General features: G+C 42.9%; 1 protein-coding gene across 2 annotated transcripts in view; it reads left to right on the top strand.

Moving 5' to 3' along the window:
• Positions 1-20,175, top strand: part of HIVEP3 (HIVEP zinc finger 3) — a 457,005-nt gene that overhangs the window by 86,140 nt on the left and 350,690 nt on the right. For both annotated transcript variants that reach the window (XM_059374359.1, XM_059374357.1), the window contains exon 2: positions 8,227-8,338. The gene's annotated coding sequence lies outside the window, so the exon portion shown is untranslated. The remainder of the gene's footprint in view (positions 1-8,226; positions 8,339-20,175) is intronic.

The raw sequence follows: 20,175 nt of genomic DNA, 5'->3' as shown, positions 1-20,175 counted from the left end.
GAACCTATATTTTTCTAAAACTCTGTAGGAATTTTGATATGCAATCTTAAACAGGATCCTCAGGCTTCCAGGGACTTTAGTTCACATATTTTCCTAATTTATCTTAATATATCTTTTTTTCTTGTTCGTAAGTTGATGACTATTCCATTAGGGCATTGATTCTAGACAGGGTCAGAGATTTTTTCCTATTGTAGAAACACTTCTGCTGGAGAGTCTGTGAACTTCCTGGTGAAATTCAGCATCTGCCATAGATCCATGAGGTCCCTGATGGGTCTCCTCACATCTTAAGGTTTAAATGTTCTAAGGTTTTGTTGTTGTTGTTGTTGTTGTTGTTGTTGTGTGTGTGTGTGTGTGCATGCATACTTGTGGGTAATGTGCATATGTGTGTGGATGTGTGACTTTAGATCCCAAATTATTTACTTTTAGGTAAGCAGAAGCAAGAAGGGGGACACACCTTGGCCTTGGCTGTTTTTTTTTTTCTCTTTTGTAAACTATCCCATGAAGTCCCCCAGACAAGCTGAATGATTTAAAAAGAAGAAGGACTTGAGCCATCCTAGGATATTGTTCAGCTCTAACCAGTGACATCTTCTCCAAGGGATTTGGAAGAAAACCATCATTAACTTCATTTCATTGTCTTCTTAGGCATCACAGAAGGTCATATGACCATACCTCTGGTGGGCAGGTCACCCTTTTTGGCGTGATTTGGTAACTTATTTTCTTCCTTTATCATATTTTCCTTCTTTATCTTTGGAAGAGGAAAGACCATGAGATGGGAATCAAATGAACCTAGATTTTAATCCTCATCTCCTCATCTGATGATTATTTCATCTGCCTTTGGACAAAAAACAGAAGCCTCACCTTCATTATCTGTAAGCTAGGGCAGAAATCTGGCTTTGATAATTGTAGTAAGGATCCAAAGTTTACAAAAAAGGAAATCAAGGCAAGAAAAGATTAAGCAATTAACTCAAGGTCTACAGAGTTTGAACCCAGATGGTATGACCCCACTCAGAACCTATCTGCTCAGTCCTTCTGCCATGCAGCTCTACAGAGAGCCAATATGAACTTCTTATCTGTCTCAAGATGACCCAGTGTAGAGGTTTATAAAAATACTGTCTAGTGTCCTACATTGGAACAATTCTTGAGTTAGGTGCTTGGGATATTTTCACTTTGGCTGTGAGCCTGGTAAGGAATGCTGGCAGTGCACTCTGCAGGTGACCAAAGAGAAGGTGGGCATGCACATGGCCATCGGCAAAGAGGGATTTGGATGGGCTTTGGTTTTCTGGCCCAATAGGAGGTGTATATAGTTACTGCTTTAAAAAATTAAAATTACTACTTTAAAAATGAATGAATGAATGAATGAATGAACTAAATATTTGCTAAATGCCATAACAATGGGGGAATTCCCAACAGGGTGCCTGGAACATAGTAAGCTCTTCATAACTGCTCATCTCCATCCTCTCCTCCTCCTCCTCTGTTTGAATTTAGCTTAATCTGTTATTTCTTCCCCATAAACTGAGGTCACTATCCTTTCCATTACATTATTCTTAATCTCAATCAGGTATTGGTGAATACTAGTTTTAGGGTACTATGACTAAAGTGCCTTTTGAAGAGTGATGTGAGACTAGAAAGGATGGAAGATACTTTGGATGGCAGAATTGGGTCCCAGATGTCAGGGTAAAATGATGGACTGATTCTCACACTATGAAATATAATGGAGCTAAATGTAAGGTCTTGTTATGGGGCCCAGAAAATTAATTGCATAAGTGCATAATGGGGGAGATGTGTGGCTTAGCAAGCGTGAAAGATACTTAGGAGATGAAATCGATATTTGTATTGGTTAGGGCACATATTCATTTTCTGTCCTAGACCTAAAACTGCAATGGTGTAAGTAAATGAAATGTGTCTCTCTCTTTCACAAACTGAGAATAAGCAGTACAGGGTGTAACAACAGCACCAGAAACCCAGGATCCTTCTATCTTGTTGCTCCACTACCCTTCATACACAAGGCTGTCAGGTTCCCATTTCCAGTCACTGGGAAAGTCAAGAGGGAAGGGAGGGCATGATCCTTCCTTTTAAGAGCAGGAGTAGGAAATGCTACAATTCTCATCTGCTTATATGCCATTGGCTAGAACCTAACCTCCTGGCCACATCTTCCTACAAGGCAGGCTGGGAAATGTAGTCTTTAACTAGTAGCCTTGTTCCTAGCCTTAAAAAAGTACTGGTAGATAAGGAGAGGAGAATGGATACTGATTGAATCAGTAAGAGTCTTACAATTAAGTCAATATAATATAATATTTTATATATATATATGATATAATAGCAAAATTTGTTTGCAACAACAACAAAAAAAGGGTCTTGGGTAATATTACATTGTGTTGATAAAAGTGTAGTATCTTGTAGAACTGGGGTTAGCAAACTTTTTCTAAAAAGAGCCAAACAGTAAATATTTCAGAATTTGCAGTCCATGAATGGTTGCAAATTATTTTCTGCCTTTTTTTTTTTAAATTTTATTTATTTGAGAGAGAGAGAGAGAAAGCAAGCATGAGTAGGGGGAGGGTCAGAGGGAAAAGGAGAAGCAGACTCCCCACTGAGCAGGGAGCCCATCCCCCAGTGATCCCAGGAGCTTGGGATCATGACCTGAGCTGAAGGCTGACACTTAACTCACTGAGCCAACCAGACACCTTGCTTTTGTTTTTTACAATCCATTAAACATGCAAAAACCATGGATTATTTAAAAAAAAAAAATCCTGCACCAAAGGAGTTTGCCAACTCCTATTCCAGAGCAATGATGGTGATAAGTCTGGGACCAAACCTTAAGATGTGTAAGAATGTGTTCAGAGTTAGTGTCAGGTTGGAAAAGGACTCTGGATGAATTTGCAAGAGCAATTATTGAAGGCGTTGTTTATTTTTAGTTTGGAGAAGCTAAGATTCCTGATGTCATTGTCTTTGGAGATTTGAACCACAGTTAAATAGTGTGTATCCGAAGGGCAGAACTAGAATCACTGAGAGGACCCACGAGAGACTGACTGCAGCCCAGCATAAGGAAGGACTTTCTCATTTATGGAGCCCTTATCACTGGGCACTATTCTAAGCTCTTTACATAGATGGTCTTGCTTTGTTCTTAATAAGTCCCATCAGATAAGTGCCATTCTTACCTCTACTTTCCAGGTGAGGTAAAGCAGCATTAGAAGTTTATCTAACATGCTCAGGCATACATACTACTAAGTACTAGAGTTATACTAACCACAACTCTCTACTTCCTACTCCCATGCAAATTAAATGAAATTAGATATGAATGTAGTTTAGCAGCACCAGGCACAGAGCAAGTGTTGTTGCAGGCGATAATCATTATTATACCCTCTAGGAAGTACTCTCTCTCATCATGGTGCCTGTATTGGTTTCTAATGGCTACTGTAGCAGAGGACCACAAACTAGGTGGCTTAAAACCAGGTATTTGTTTGCTTAAAGTTCTGGAGAACAGAAATCTGAAATCAGTTTCACTGGGCTGAAATTAAGGGGTCATCAGGGCTGTGCTCCTTCCAGAGCCTCTAGGGAATGACTCTGGCCCTTGTCTCTTCCAAGATTTTGGTGGCTTTCCAGTTTGTGGCCATATCACTCCAGTCTCAGCCTCTACGGTCACACTGCCTCCTCCTCTATGCCCTCCACCTGCCTCTTAAAAGGATACTTTGATTACATTTAGGGCCCTCCCAGATAATTCAGGATAATCTCCCTATCTCAAGATCCTTCAGTTAGTCATACTTTTTGCCATATAAGGTAATAGTCAGCGTTTCCAGAGACTAGGAAGTGGATCTCTTTGGGGGCTTAACGCAATGGAGTTTAAGCAGAGATGGGGTAACCACATTACCTTCTTAACACTAATAGGGAAAAAAAATCACAACTTTATAATATTCTATGATTTACTGATCAAAATCATAACATCTACTTTTTCTTGTGTTTTTTTTCCATGAAGATAGAATATATTTTGTATAAGATATGATTTAGAAGTAATATTTTTAAAAAGTAGTCTCAGTCTGACATTATACATTCTTTTCCCTATTGATTGAAAATTCAGTTTTCAGCAAATGCTGCACTTGAATCTGTTACTTGACTTTATTCATTTCTGTTCATCCATTTTGTAGGTTTCTATATCTATGCTATATACTGTTTTATTTATGATAGTATTAAAGTATATAGTTGATCAATTCAGTACCCCCCCACAACCTTCTTTTTCAACTTTCTTGGCTAATGGCTCTTCTACAGTTTTCTTTGTCATTCTGTATTTCAACTTTAAAAACTTCCTTATTATCATTTTAATGTGGTTGTGGGAAGAGAGGAGATAGATGGAATTCTAATTGTCTGCCTTCCATAATGATCCTCTCATCCAATTTTTTATTCTAGTGATTTTACTTACTCATTCTATTGAGATTTTCATTTTTCTGTTGTTGCAATCATATGAAACTTTAATTCCTGATATCTCTGTCTGTCTAATATTTCAAAACTTCTCACAATTAATCTTTACAACCACATTATCAATTATTTTTATACTTAACCACACCTTTTATTGGCTTTATTTCGCATTATATTTTCTTATATAACATATCTTCTCCTTTCTTGAATTTATTATTCTGGCTTTTTTTTTTTTTCAGAGTAGATCTTCAAGTAATTTTTAAAAAAATTTAATAAAGGAGTATTGGGGTGATATAATTTCTGTCTTTGAACATGCCTTTCTTTTGTCATCACATATGAGAGAAATTATAGTTTGGCAGCTGGTAGAATTCTTGAGTTACAATAATATTCTCTTAGAATTCTATAAAAATTGTGCCACTGCCTTTGCAGAGCATTGAAGATGAGAAGTATGATATGCAGTCTGATTTTCTTTTCTTTTAAGCAGCCTGATTTTTCTCCCCTATCAGGAAGCTTGTAGTTATTTCTCTTTGTTCTTAGAGTACCAGCTACATCTAGAATTGAAAATTCTTTCAGTCACACTGCTGCCTAGCACTTAGACTTTCATGATCTAAGGCCTAAAGTCTTTCTTCAACTCAAGGAAATGATCTTCTTTTTCTTCTTTGATTATTGCATTCATGAACAATGTTGTCTCTTTCTGGAACTCCTGTCAGGCTAATTTTGGATATTCTGGATCTCTCTGTTATATTTTGTGTCTCCTCTGATTCCTTAAACAATCTTTTCCTCCTCATCTCCTCCTCCTCCTTCTTCTCATTCCCAAATGAGCTGGGGGCTTGCCCCAATTCAGCCTTTGACTTCTACCCTTATTAGGGACAAATTTTCCACTTTCCAAAGGTGCTGTGGAATGATTGTCATTCCATATGAAACAACCAGCTTGTTCCTAATGTCCTTTAATTTGCTTCTGAACTGATGCCCATGACCTTTTGTTCACTCTCTGATCCTCTGAGCTTGGGATTTTCCAGGACCCTTTTCTGGAAGCTTATGCACTCTCTTCTTAGGAAGTCTGTGCAGGACATGGGATTTTTCAGCACGTCCTCACCCACATTCCATCTACTTCACATCTTCTTCATATTTTCCAAAATGCTGACTTTATTGATGGCATCTTTCTCTGGTTCCCAGCACTGCCACTCGGATTTTGGTTGTATAAATTTTTCCTTTGGAGGAGTGGAAGTAAATGTATGTGTCCACCTAACCATCCCAGAGACCCAAAGCTCCAAAGTGGAAATAGAGGAGAATGAAGCATCGTATGGATTCTGGACCAAATGACCTTTCAGCCTCCTCTGGCTCTGGGAGGCTTTTCTTCCAGGTCTAAAGATTAAAGCAGCATAATGAAAGGTTTGAGAATCAGCTTTCACAAAAATGTTCCCAAAAATGTTCTCTCTGTTGGTCAGGAGAACAGAATGAGGTGAGACAAACGGCGGGTCACATTAAATGTGCCAAAGAGAGGGCAAGAGGGACGAAGCTTAAGTCAGAGCCACGGTGACTCGGATTGATCACTGCAAAGGCCACCCAACTCTTGAAAAGTCGTGTGATATCATGAGGCATTGTAACAGCAAGTGAAGAAGCTTCCTTCCTTCTCTGGTAGTTTTCTGGTGGGTCAGGGCTGCTCTGTTTAAGGGAAGAGGATGGACTGACCTGCCTGCTGGGTTCCCTGACAGCCTTGGGATATTATGATTGTGACACCTCGGTTCAGGGGACGTTGGATGGGCAGGAAAGAACGGCAGCGGATAAACTTCCAAGGGTGAAAAAATCTTGTCCTCACCCAGCCTTACTGACAATTTTATTTTTTAACACGTGAGAGACTGTTTTTGTCAGGAACACTTTCTCCAAATCTTTAAAACCCAACGGAGATATCTTTAGTTTCTTCCCCAACATGCTGGGAAGAAGAAGAATTTCAGCGGCTCCCTCTCTCCCTGCTGCTGGAGGCAGCTCTGGCTCCCAGCCTGGCTAGAGACTCTGTCCACATCCCCTAGCAGTCCCCTCCCCCAGGGCTGGGTACAGAGAGAAGCTGGGAGAGGGCATGGGGCCAGACCAGGGAAAGGAGTGCAGGGCTCCCTGTGGTAGGTCTGAGCCTTGTCACATTGCCTCCTGGGCTCGGGTCCCTGGTGGCCAAGGGCGCGGGAGAGCCAGTTCCAACCTGTGTGGCTGGTGACATTTCCGGCTGCCAGTGTCTAGCCAATCGGGGCCCGGCCCAGCTAGCTAGGGTGATGACACATGAAATATGATAATTTTCTGCTAAAGAGCCCTGGAAGAGAGGAGAGAAGGGAGTGTGTGTGTGGCTGGGAGGGCTCAGCACAGGCAGTGCCTGCCACGAGGTGGGAGGGGGACAGCACATTGGTTTTAGTGGTTTGCCAAGGGAAAGAATGGGCTCTGATGCTAGGGGGACATGCTAGAGGGACATGCCCCAAGGAGTGGCTGTAGGAACACCAGGGTTGCTCTTTAGGTAAGCTGCTTCTGCTGCTGCTGCTACTGGGTGGGACCAGAGGAGAAGCAGCCAGTGCCATTCTGGAGCTCAGGGGCTCCTGGATGAAAAAAGAAACTATAAAGGGCATTTTCTCTCCTTTCAGACATAAGTGAGGTTAGCAGTTTTGGTTCCTTCTTGGTGTTACCTCTTTAAAAACCAAAACAAAATTGGAATAAATACCATCTGGGTGGCTGAAATACTTAATGAATAATTTAAAAAAATGGGGTTTGGGGATTATCTTCCCCCTCCCCCACTGCATGTTTCTACCTCATGTGCTCAACCTAGCCCTGGGGGGAAAAAAGGTGTTGTTAACAAAATCTCAAAGAAAGGCCTAAGTCTGAATCTTAGAGACTCTAAAGGTTCGGGCAGTAGTTTTGATTCCAGATTCTGGTTGGAGAAAAAAAAAAGTCTTGGAATAAGATCTGGTCCTAGATTACATTATACTTTAAAAATTGTGCAAACTCTTGAGGGGGCACAAGTCCCCACTTCCTTCAGCCTCTTTCGCAAGCTCCCTGGTCCTCAGACAGCAGTTAGGGGCTTGCGAGGGGTGACAGGCGTCCCCCGCATTGCCTGACCCCGTCAATGTGTGTTCAGAAGTGAAGGATCATGGTGTTTACGTAACACATCAATCAGTCACCGAGAAGCCCATCACTGCAATAAATGTGTCTCTAGTTTTATACCTTGCATTTGTCTTCTCCCTCTCTCTTTCTCTGTATTTTGTTAAAAAGGCACAGATAGATGAAATCATCATCACTTTGTGCAAGCCTGCCCTGTGGCTGTAGGCATGGGACTAGCCGCCTGTACTTGGAGGAAGAGCTATTCAGAAGTGGTAATTGGTGTACTGTATCTTTAAAAGGTTAAAACCCCTTTCAAAAAAAAAAAAAAAAAAAAAAAAAAAAAGGTCTGGACTCATAGTGGAAAAGACAAGCAAGGCATGGGTTGGCTCTGGATTCAGCAAACAGCTGCTGATTAGATTCTGTGTCTGCAGGCTGAATTTATTCCGTGTTTTTCAGCAGCAGGAATTCAAGAGGGATGCTACTGTTTGGGTTTCTGATCGTGATTTATATTTATTCAGAGGAATAACAGAGGGTGGATCTGTTCCCGGCATGAGCATGCTCACAACCCGCCGACTCTCCCATTATCCAACTGCCTAGTTTGGTGCTTCAATGTACATGTACACGCCGTGTGCACATGTGTGTATACAAACACGCGTGCATGCCTGGATGGACGTATGCACGCACGCGTTATTTTTTAAGGACAATTCTTCCAATAAGGTCTTTACCCCTCACTTGAAACAGGTGTTCATGAAAAAAATGCACAAAATCCCGACTGACCGGAATAATTCATGAAGAAGGGGCTGGATCCGTGGGTCAGAGAACACAGGACCAGTTTGCCATCCCAAGGCCGAAGGTAGGGGACTCTGGATTTTTATTCGGCGGATGGATTCCTTGCGCTGGATTTTATTTATTGTGCTTTTGCCTGCGGCCGCCACGGGGAAGTGGAATAGCGGGCTGCGATTCCGTCTTGTCGTTGCCTTTCTTGGGCTAGGTGGCCGGTGGGCGGCCCGCGCGGCGTGCGGTGCCCTCGGTGGGCTGAGCGGCTGCTCGGCCTGGTGCCGGGGGAGCGGCGCGAGCCTCAAGTGACCCCCGCGCGTCAATCCGGGCGGCCGCCGCTGTAACCCTGTGCGCGCCGCGCGCTCCCCGCTCGCCCGCCGCCGCCCCGCACCCGCACCCGCGCCCGGGCCACCGGCTCGCTCGGGAGCCTCCGCGGCCCGGCGATCGCCTCGCCGCCGCCGCACCTGCGCTGCCTGCTGCTGCCTTGGCTGCCGCCCTGGGAGGGTGCAGGGCGACCCAAGCGGGTCTCTGCTGCCTAAAAGGAGATTCGTGGTGGTGGTGGTGGGGGGTTGCTGGGTGCCAAGGCAGTGGAAGAGCTTTCCCTTCTCCCCTTTAACTCCCCTCCTCCCCCCGCCACTTCATGTTCCTAAAGCAGAACCACCAGCTGCCTCCCCTGCAAACAAAACCAAACAGAAACCAAACTCCTGCTCTGTTGGGGATTCTTGCCGTACGGCTAGCAAAGCGGGTGCGCCCCTCTCCAAGCTGTGCCCCACATTTTACCATCTTTCAAAATTAGAAACACGGGTGGTGCTGAATGGCCCCGGCTGAGATTGCAGGGGCTGCCTGGGGACTGCTGAACGTGGCAGACCGTCTGAACCCGCATAGGCTGGGACCCAAGTGGTGTAGAGGAGCGGGGAGGCCAGGCGTTGGTTTCTGTGAGCGTGGCTGCATCGGTTTACGTTGCAAGTCAGGACAACTTCTGTGGCTCTGCCCTCCCTTGAACTTTGGGGACAGTGGTTTGCAGGCCGGAGGGTCTGTTTCTGGCAGCCCTTGGCATTTTCACAGCAGCAGCATCCAGGTGCCCCCGCCCCCAAGCCCCCAAGCCACATCGTGTGCTTCGGTTGTGTTAAAACTGGCTTGCTTTCTGGGCTCTGGGTGTGGGTGGTGGTGGAGAATGGGGTGTGCGCTGAACTGAGCTCCACCGAACCTTCTCCAGCCCTTGTCTGTATGATTATGTAACCCCAACTAATGATCAGACCGTGCGCGCCCGAGCAGCTCCCTATCGTTTCCCGGTCCTCCCCCGGACTGAAGGATTTGGGTCCCACGTTTAAGATGTTTTTATGTAACCGTGTGTACGCCGGTGGGGGTGGGGGGGAAGCAGGGAGAATGTGGGGAAGGGTGGAACAATTTGAGCAACTTCTGTGAAACACACAGGGGCAAAGACCACGTGTTTATTGGGGACAGGGTGGCATTGGCTTGGGATTGGTATTGATCTGAAGACCCTCCCATAACCCTTTCAGCTAGTTATTGCTTGTCTGAATTTTCCTCTGGTCACCCCCCCCTCCCTACCCAGAAGGTTGGAATTGCCCCTGCAAGGCCCCTAGCTTTCTCACTGAAGGAGAACACAATCCTGAATCCAGGGCACCTGGCCCAGGCTTCTTGCTTTAGGTCCCAGCTGTTCTTCATGCCTCTGGGAAGGCAAGGGTTTACAGTTTTGCTCTGGGGTTGGGCCGCCCTGTGAGGCTTGAGAAAACCCCAGGCCTGCTGAGCTGCTTGGTCTTGGCTTTTTATTTATTTATTTATTTATTTGACAGAAAGAGATCACAGGTAAGCAGAGAGGCAGGCAGAGAGAGAGAGGAGGAAGCAGGCTCCCCGCTGAGCAGAGAGCCCGATGTGGGGCTCGATCCCAGGACCCTGGGATCATGATCTGAGCCGAAGGCAGAGGCTTTAACCCACTGAGCCACCCAGGTGCCCCTGGCCTTGGCTTTTTAAAACTGTGATGACTTTGGCAGAGGCCAGAGACCCTTTGTATTCTGGCACTAAAATGTTGCGGGGTTTTTTGGGGAGATAGGAGAACAGCTGTCCCAACGAGATATGGAGATCTGCAGGCAGGAGGGGAAGGTGTGTATGACACTTTGCTCTCTATTCTCCCCCGTTCTGTTTAGTGAAGGCACCCAGAAGACACAGGATTGTCACATGGGGCTCCTTTATCACACCCCTTAGCACCTCCGCCGAGGGCTGTTGGGTAGACTTGTTAATGGGAAATTCTGGCCTCTTCAGGTTCACCTGGTTTATTTCCCCCCAGCACCCCCATGTTTCTGCTGTAAGAGGTAGCTACTAATGTGTACACATGGCAGCAGATCAGGCTGTGTTTAGCTGGCACTGTGCTTGGCTCGTCTCTGCCCATTGTGTTGCTGAGGCTGCCACCCTCCTTGCAGTGGAGAAGGGTGTGCTACTTTTGGGGGCCCCAGCCAAGTGGGCTTTTGAGACGTTGACTGTGTGAGAGGTCCAGGCAAGAGGAAGAAGATGCATTTAGTCTGAAGTCCTGGCAGATTCCAGGCCCCAGCTTGATGAGAGATAGCCTAGAGTAACAGCTGGATAGCTTCGAACTTGTCTCCCACTTCCTGCTCTGGAAGTTCCTGGTGCCTTTCTGGTTCTTTTCTGTCTTCGTACTGTCCACCAGGGAGGTCCTGACATGCTGTCCTTAGTCCCATTTCTGGGCGAATGGGACCATGTTTGCAAATCCGCAGAAGCCCAGAAAAGGTGGGGCAGGGAACACTGGTTTCATGAACTGGGAGGGCTGGTGTTTCTGGTCAGGCTCGCTGCATGTTACTGTGTTTCATCTGTAACGTGGGTATCCTCATTATAGCCTTACCAAGCCCACTGAAGTATCTTGAGCAGAAAATGCGTGGGTTAAAAAGTAACACGTGGTCTGAGGCTAGCCAGGGTCAGAATAATACTGCAGCAATCTGAAATTCACATTTGTACAATTTCACTTACCCAGTTGGGTTCCTAGTGGCAAACCAAGAGAGATGTCATAAGGTCCATGAGCTACAGTTCATAGATTTTGACCACTGCAGATCCTTTCATACTTTCTTTCTGGAGTCTTCGTTTGTGTAAAGTTCTGAGGGGCTTGGTTTTAATTTGCCAAGTACCCCTAACAAATTGGAAGAGATTGACACAGTATGATATACGGGTTGTTAGTGTTCTTTTGGATAAATGCCAGTAAGAAGTACTAGTGATGTAAGAAAGAGAAAAAATTTAAAAAAGGAAATAAAATTTAAAAGGCACAGGAATTAAAAGCATAGAAATGTAGGGCTATCTAATCTAAGTATTTAATATAAACAATACAGTGAAATTTTATGTATTTTGATAGGTCTTCCAAACTCTGAGTTGTAGCCCAGTAACTGATGCTCATCATGACCTTTAGGTGTCAAGAACAGTGTGAATGTGTGTCCAATTTAAGGAGGCATGAGATTTTATAGTATACCCCAAATGCTTTTTTTTTCCCCAATAATGCTTAAAGGAAAAATGCATTTATGAAGGATAATAGAACCCTTGAGGTTTCTGGATAGCCATGGGCTTTCTGATCAAAATTATAACTATGCGGCACTCCTATTGAAATTAATTGAGAACTTTATGACCTTTTGGTGAAATTTAGCAGGGAACTATTATGCTGGTATTAGCAGTGCTTACGTTGTAACATTTGATCTACAGAAAATACTGAGAGGGAAACACGGGAGACCCAACAGGCCTTCTTGTGACTGGAAACACACTTAGAGTCTTCCTACTTGGGGACTTGAGTGCTGGAATTGATTGGAAGAGACCCGATGATAGAAAAGACGGAGCAGGAAAGGTCACCCCTAGTGGCATGTGTCTCTTATGTCAGGGTAGACACTGTGCACTCCCCACTACCAATGTGCTGTTGAAAAACTAGACAGAAAAGTGAGTTCAGGATGTCACAGCAACTCTCTCATTCTACACTGTGGTGTTAATATGCCATTCAGACACCGTGCTCAAAACTGGAAGGATATCTGAGTTACACCAGCAGGGCTAAGCTTTGCCTAACCCAATGCCCATTTCCCGAGTTAACAATTTTCTCCAAAAACAAATTCAGAAGGAAAAACAAAGGCAGAGGGCAGTGAATTGAAGGCTGACACTTTTTAAGAATATTTCTGAATCTGATGTATATGTCAAAAATGTGAAGACTCTAGCTTAAAGTAGCAGAAGAGTAGTGGTTCAGTTTCAATTCATCATTTTGGAAATCATTTGTAGACATTTTGAACTTGCCAAAACCACCCCCCGCCAACAAACAAACAAGCAAAAAACCCACAAAACCTGTTGACGACAGGCCATTGAATATGATCAGAAATGCTCAAAACTATCCAGAAGTTCCATCTACATAAGCAAAGGATTACTGATGTACTAAGGTAGAGAAAAGGGTCTTCTCCAAAATCAGGGGGCTTGGAAGACAGAGGAGGTCATGGTAGGAGGTGACTGAACCCCATTCCCCAAAGGGCTGCCCATTTGGGAGCTCCCACTTGGGAATATGTGCCTGGGCCGTGGATCCAGCTTGTTGATGAAAATCATACACACATGCACAGTGATTCTTCCGCTCGTTACCAAGTGTTACAAAGTACCAGGTGTGGCGGGCATTCTTGCAAGAAAAAGGACAAGAATGGGGTTTTCCATCTACAAAGATGTGCAGTGGAGATGAACTGAGAATGCCCCTTAGATTAGGACAGTGATGCCAGGCAGAAGCACAGGGAAGTTAATCTCAGGAATCTTGGAAACTCTCCGAACATACATGGGTCCTCGAATTGGGGCTCAGGGCCAACTTTTTGAAAAAACGAGTAACGCGTGCATGGCGAATAAGCAAATAATAGCAATGAAGAAAAATAAAAGTAGTGTTTAAGTACAGAACATGCTCTGCTGACCCCGTCATCAAGGTGAGTCTGTTCAGCCATTCATGGGACTCCCAGGCTTGGCAGTGAGAGGCTGAAGCTATCTTAAAGATCTGAGGAGCCCTGATAAAAAGGCACTGATTGAATTTTTAAAGGAGAAGAATTCTGAAAACCATCTCAATCAAGAGTCAATACAGCAGACCCTTGATGTTTTTGATGGCTCCATCTCAACCCTTCGGCAGATCTTCAAGTTTGCAAACAGCAGAATATTTTCATAGGCCCTCAGCTTCCTTCTGAATCACGTTTCTGGCCAGAGAGGAGCGAGTCCCAGGATTCTTCCCAGGCCACCGGATTCCTTGTCTTGTCTTTTCTTTTCTTTTCTTTCTTTCTTTTTTCTTTTCTTTTCTTTTCTTTTTTTTTTTTAAGATTTTATTTATTTATTTGTCAGAGAGAGAGAGAGAGAGAGAACAGGCAGGGGGAGTGTCAGGCAGAGGGAGAAGCAGGCTCCCCACCATGCAAGGAGCTGATGTGGGACTCAATCCCAGGACCCTGGGATCATGACCTAAGCTGAAGGCAGATGTTTAACCGACTGAGCCACCCGGGTGTCCCTTCCTTGCCTTTTCAACATGTACTCAAAGAAATAAAGTTTCTCTCACTTTCAGAGAGTTTCTGTTTTCCTGGTGGGGAGCTTTCACAGGGTTCCCTCTCTAACCGAGAGAGGAACGCTCTCGCCCTGTAGCTTTGCAAAGCAGCCTTAACACTTGGCTTCAGGAGAAGGAAAATTGCTCCGAGGGGTTGTTCCCAAGTTGCTGAAAAATTGGACGTTGAAGCTACAAACTCCAGCCATGGCGGAAGTTGCTAAAAAAAAAAAAAAAAAAAAAAAAAACCCACATAGGCGACCTCCCAAACTCCTTGCGTTCATTGGCCCTCAAGGTGTACTTAATACACTCTTAGCGACTTCCCCTGACTGTCAGCAAATCTTGAAGCAAAGAATTGGGGCACCACACAGTTGAGGCATGTGATAAAGGACTTAAAATGAGAGCATCACCCCTGAAATCTAGGCAAGAGAGACAGGACGGAGCCCTTTGCTCCATGTCCTCATTTGAAAGATTTCAGAATTTGGGAAGATTCCAGGAGATTGAAAACAAAACCAAAAAGCCAGCATTGTGATTATGATTACATTAAATAGAAGCGTCAGAGCGAATGTTCTCTGGAGGCTGGGCCTCACTGTACCTTACTGGAGAGTTCCTGCAAGGATCTTTCTGGAGTGATTTGGGTGGAAGCTCTTAGAATTTGAAGTGAGTTTAAGAGCTCCATGAGTTATCACTGAGGAGAACATCTTTGCCAAGCAACTAGGAAAGATGGGGTGGGAACCGCAGCCATTTGTTACAGGAGTGTCTTACTCCATTTTTCTCTATGAACTTCTTTTTAAACAGCGTTGATAAAATAGCTACTAGATTGAAAAGAACACTTATAAACTATATAAAGGTGGAAAGGGACTTACCAGTCCACTTAGAAGAAATGTTACTCTCGTACCACTCCCCGAAGAGCTGTACTCCCATCCGTCCTGTCCCATCTCTTTCCTTTTGGGATAACCATTTTCTGGAAATTTCTGTTTCTCTTCCCTATGCTTTTTCTTTATTGTCTTACCCTCTTCTGTTTTGTGTCTCTAAACAGTATCTCCAGTTGTGTATGTCTGAATTTTATATAAATGGAATTGTTCTGTTCATACTCCTGTGTTCTTATGTTCATAGCCTGTACGGACCACCTCTGCGGCACTGGTTGGGACACAAGTGAAATATTCCTGTATCTTTTGGTGGTAAATTGCTGATTACCTGACGACCCGTTTGCAACCTGCCCCCCACCCTAAGTGGGTGCCATCATGAGACCTCTTCAAGTCCCTTCCCCTTCCTGAAGGAAATCACACCTGGCCCAGCAGGGGGTCTTGGGACCCCAGCTCCCACACTGCTTCTGGGATCCCCTCTGACTAACTGGTGACCAATGGCTAAAAGTATCATTCCTGGATTTGTTCATGTTTTTGAGTGTAGCAGGAATTTTTTCACTTTGCTGAACTGTAATAGTCCACTAAATGAATATATTGTGGCTCACATATCCTATTAGGAATAAACGCTGAAGCTACCTCCACTTTTTTTCTCTATTTTAAATAAAGCTGCTGTGAATATTCTTGTTCAAGCCCCACCCCCTCCAGCAGGAGAACATGTATATGAGTTTACTTGGGGAAGATACAGAGGAGTACAATTACTGGTCATAGACTGTGGGCCTCTTCCATGCTACTAGACTAGTTCAAAATTAATTTCCATTATGTTATGTGAATTTCACCTCAGTAAAAAAACTAATTTCTGTTGTGGTTGACCAGTTTCTATACCCAGCTGCAGTATATAATTGTTGCTTTTGCTGTGTATCCTTGCTAGCACTTTATGTTTTGTTGGACATTGTCAGAAAATTTTTAAATTATTATTATTATTTTTTATTTATTTGACAGAGATCACAAGTAGGCAGAGAGGCTGGCAGAGAGAGAGAGGAGGAAGCAGGGTCCCCGCAGAGCAGAGAGCCTGACTCGGGGCTCGATCCCAGGACCCGGGGATCATGACCTGAGCCAAAGGCAGAGGCTTTAACCCACTGGGCCACCCAGGTGCCTGTCAGAAATTTTTGCCAGTCTTGTGTGTGTACAATAGTATCATATCTGCTTTTAATTGTATACATTTGATTACTCAAGGATTTCAGCATTTCTTCATATGCTTTTTGACTTTTTTGGTTGTGAGTGTGTGTGTGTGTGTGTGTGTGTGTGAAGTGCCTTTTCAAGTCTCTTCTCCATTTATTTAAAAATTCGGTAGTTCATCTTTTTCTCATTTATTTGTGGAAGTTATTTATGTATGTTGGAAACTATTAGTGTTGGAAATACCTTCTCCTCATTTGTGGGCTGTTTCTGGATTTTTTTTTAGTATTTAAAAATATTTTTATTTTTAGTATTTATATTTTTAGTATTTTCTATTTTAGTATTTTTAGAGTGGCAGAAATTCTGATTTTTAATGTAATAAAATTTTATCTTTCTTTTATCAGTGAACTTTTTGTGTCTTTTTAATGACATTTTTCCCAATGGCAAAGTCACAAAATAGTCTCTTGTATTGTCTTCTTTTTTATTTTTTTTTAAAGATTCCATTTATTTATTTGACAGACAGAGATCACAAGCAGGCAGAGAGGCAGGCAGAGAGAGAGGAGGAAGCAGGCTCCCTGCTGAGCAGAGAGCCCGATGCAAGGCTCAATCCCAGGACCCTGAAATCATGATCTGAGCCAAAGGCAGCAGCCCAACCCACTGAGCCACCCAGGGACCCCTCTTGTATTGTCTTTTAAAACTTTTAGTTTTGACTCTCATGGTTACTATTTTCCCTTGAGAATGATGTTCTCTATGGATTTGATACTCTTTATCAGGATAAGGAACTACCATTCTTCAGTAGTTAGCAAAGTGTTTTTTTTTTTTTTTAAATCATAAATAGATCTTTATAAAATATTTTCCCTCTATGTTTGGGGAAAATTTATTTTTTTCTTCCTTTAATTTGTTAATATCTGGTCAACTATTTTTCAGTGTAAAATTAATCTTGTTTTCCTAGAATAAACCTGACTTGGTTATGGTGGATTCATTCTGTTATATGTTGCTAGATTTGTTTTGCTATTATTTTGTTGAGAAGCTGTATATCTGTGTTCATTCATGAGTGTGTTAGACTGTGATTTTCATTTCTCGTATTATCCTTGTCAGGCTTTTTGTATCCAGTTCTGCTAGACTTGTGAAGTGAGCTGTAGAATGTTTTCTCTTTATCTCTTCTCTAAAAGAGTTATGTACGGCTGGTATGCTTTCTTCCTTGGAGATTTATAATCTTTGATTCGGTTTCTTCAATAGTTATTGATTTATTTTCAGGTTTTAATTTTTTTTCCTGGAATTTATTTATTTATTTTTAAGGAATTTATCCATTTGTCAGAGTTTTCAAAATTTTTACCATAAAGTTATTTATAATATGCTTTTTATCCTTTTAAGCTCTGTAGCGTCAATGGTGATACATCCCCTTTTCATTTATATTACTGTTGGGCCATTTGTATTTTTTGGTTGAATACCTTTTGCAGAATTTTGTCTATCTTATTAATCTTTTAAATAATCAGTTGTTGACTTTGTGATCCTTTCTATCATTTGTTTTCTAGTTCATTAATTTCTACACTGAGTTTTATTAATTTCTCCATTCTAACTTCTTTAGCTTGGATCTGTTGTTCTTTCTGAACTTCTTAAGTTGAATGTTTGACTTTTTTCCTGTTATGAACATTATAGGTTATGTATTTCCATTTACTTATTTGAGAGAGAGAGAGAGAGCATGAGAGTAGGGTGAGGGTCAGAGGGAGAAGCAGACTTCCTGCTGAACAGGGAGCCCAATATGAGCCTTCATCCTGGGACCATGGGATCATGACTAGAGCTGAAGGCAGATGCCTAACTGACTGAGCCACCCAGGTGCCCTGCTTTTACTGTTTTGATACTGATTTCTAACTTAATTGTTTCATGGATGGTAAATGTTATTTGTAAATTTTATTCCACCTTTTGTATTTACATTTGTTGAATCTTATTGTGTGAGACTTAGTACGTGGTCAGTTTTCGTAATGTTGCATAGATTCTGTCATTGTTTGATATAGTGTTCTGTATAACTCTATTGGATAAAACATCTTAACTATGTTGTTCAAATCTTTTCTGTCAATATCTGGTTTTCTTCTGCCTGATCAATTAGCCACTGAGAGAAGTGCATTACAATCTCCCACTATGATTGTGGATTTTTCTTTCTCCTTATGGTTCTGCCAGTTTTTTGTTTTATATATTTTATGCCTTTGTTAATATGTACCTACATATTTAGAATTGTATTATCTTTCTGGTGAATTGGATCTTTAATAATGGAATAGTGTCTGTTTCTCTAGTGATTCCGTAAGACTTTAAAGTCTATTCTAACTGATATTAATAAAGTACCATTAATTTTGATTTGTTTACTATTATCTGAGGAAGTCTGAAGTACATTTTTTAGAATTTTCTTATTTCAGTGTCTGCTGGTGACAAGTTCTCTGTTTTTCTTCACTTGAAAATACAGTAACTTTACCCTTGTTTTTGAGAGCTAGCTTCTCGGGGTAGAATTCTAGGTTGGCAGTTATTTTCTCTCCAATAAAATGAAATTATTACTCAAACATCTTCTGTTTTCCACCAAAATCTTCGAAATCTACTGTCAGTCTTATGTTTCCTTTGAGAATAATCTTTCTTTTTTCTCTGACTACCTTTGAATGTTTGTTTTTTTGTCTTTGGTGTTCTACATCTTCTCAAAGATGTACCTGAGTGCATATTTCTTTGACTTTCTTAAACCTGGTACTCATTAGACTTCCATGATCCATGGGAGAGAATCATTTATCAGTTATGGGAAATTCTCAGCCTATCTCCTCAGGCCACAAAAGATGAACGTCAAGGTCACCTTGTTTGGCAGAGATCCTCAAACTGGCTTCAGGGCTTGGCTTCTGTTCTGGGTTTCGGCTTTTACTTACTCTTCATTTGCTGAATACATCTTACAAACTTTGTAGCTCATTAGTCATTCAAAAAGGTATTTCTCTATACTCTCCAGTTTTCTTTTGTTGTTTTCAGTAGAGTTGTGTACATATCTGGTCCACAGGGTTTATAAGTTAAAGTGTACAGTTTTCTTTAACACCATAATAAACCTTAACACTTGCTAAACATGAAAGACCATGCTGAGTCTATTAACAGGATGTATGTATTTATATATATTTATTTCAATGGGTAGTCTATTCTGTGATTCATTCATTAGATATGCTGGTTTGTTCTTGTAACGTACCTTGCACAGGTTCCTTCCAGGCTAAGACAGACAACTTACTGGTGCTAATGGATGGAGTATGGATGTTTTAAATGTGTCAAGAAGAGTCTTACCGGAATGGAAATGAGTGACACTGAATAGTTAACAGTTTAGCCTTTAAATGGAGGCGTTCATCCACAGCTAGGGGATTAGTTCTTCTTTCTTGGTTACTTAGGAGAACTGATGGATTTTTAGCTGATTTTCAGTTTCACACATGAACTGTCCTGTTTCACAGGGCATTTCTTCTGGATGCAGCTTCTTTTCCAAGCCTGGAATAAGTTAATTAGGCTTAGAGAGGGTCTCCTTGCTTTCCAAGGGCTAAATGCTCAGAACTGCTACCTTTTCTCTTCTGGATCGCTGGGCATTTGTTGTTGATGTTGTTGTTGATTTTTCCCCATGTTGAGCCAGAGTCCCACCTCATGCTACCCTTACCTCCTCATTCTTAGTTTGTTATTGAATGATAGGTCTTCCCACCTCGGGACCAACTCTTTTTGGGGGGGAGAAAAAAAGTGCAAGCATCCAGTTCTCTAAGAGTGGTTTTCTCAACTTCCAGCAAGCAGGACTTGGAGACAGCTGGCATCCCCAGACCCACCTACCGCCCATGTGGCTGGGTTGCGCTTGGCTGAACTGAACTTGCATTCTTTTTGGCTGAGGGACTTTATAACTCTCTGTTGCTAGGAGGAGTTTGTCCAAAAGAGCACTGACTGGTTACTCCCATGTGGTTTACTCCTGGGCAGGTGGGCCCAGCTGCTCACTTCCTGGTGTATTTCTGAGCGAGGGGCTGTTGGATTGTCATTGTCCCCTTCCCTTCCTGCGAGCCTACTAATAGTGGGGCATAGCAGATGGACGTTCCGGCTGCCACGGGCCCCCTGCAGGCCCACCGGAGGGAACCATGCCAGTCTCTTTTTCTGTCCCCATTCCTGCTGCCTGCCTTGCCCTGTTAACTTCTGTGTTCACCTCTCATCCGTCTGAGGCCGGGCTGCCCCTGGCTAATGGAACCCAGCTGAAACTGGCTGGGTGAAGGTTTTCTTCTTTCCCTCCATCCTTTCCGGGGATTAAGATAGTAGGGTCTCCTCTTGCCGCTACCCCAGAGCAGTGTAGCATTTGCT

Source organism: Mustela nigripes, chromosome 14 (genome assembly GCF_022355385.1).
Source record: "Mustela nigripes isolate SB6536 chromosome 14, MUSNIG.SB6536, whole genome shotgun sequence".
NCBI classification, from domain to species: Eukaryota; Metazoa; Chordata; class Mammalia; order Carnivora; family Mustelidae; genus Mustela; species Mustela nigripes.
The sequence above is the reverse complement of the archived record's forward strand: the minus strand, read 5'-3'. Positions and strand labels throughout refer to the sequence as shown.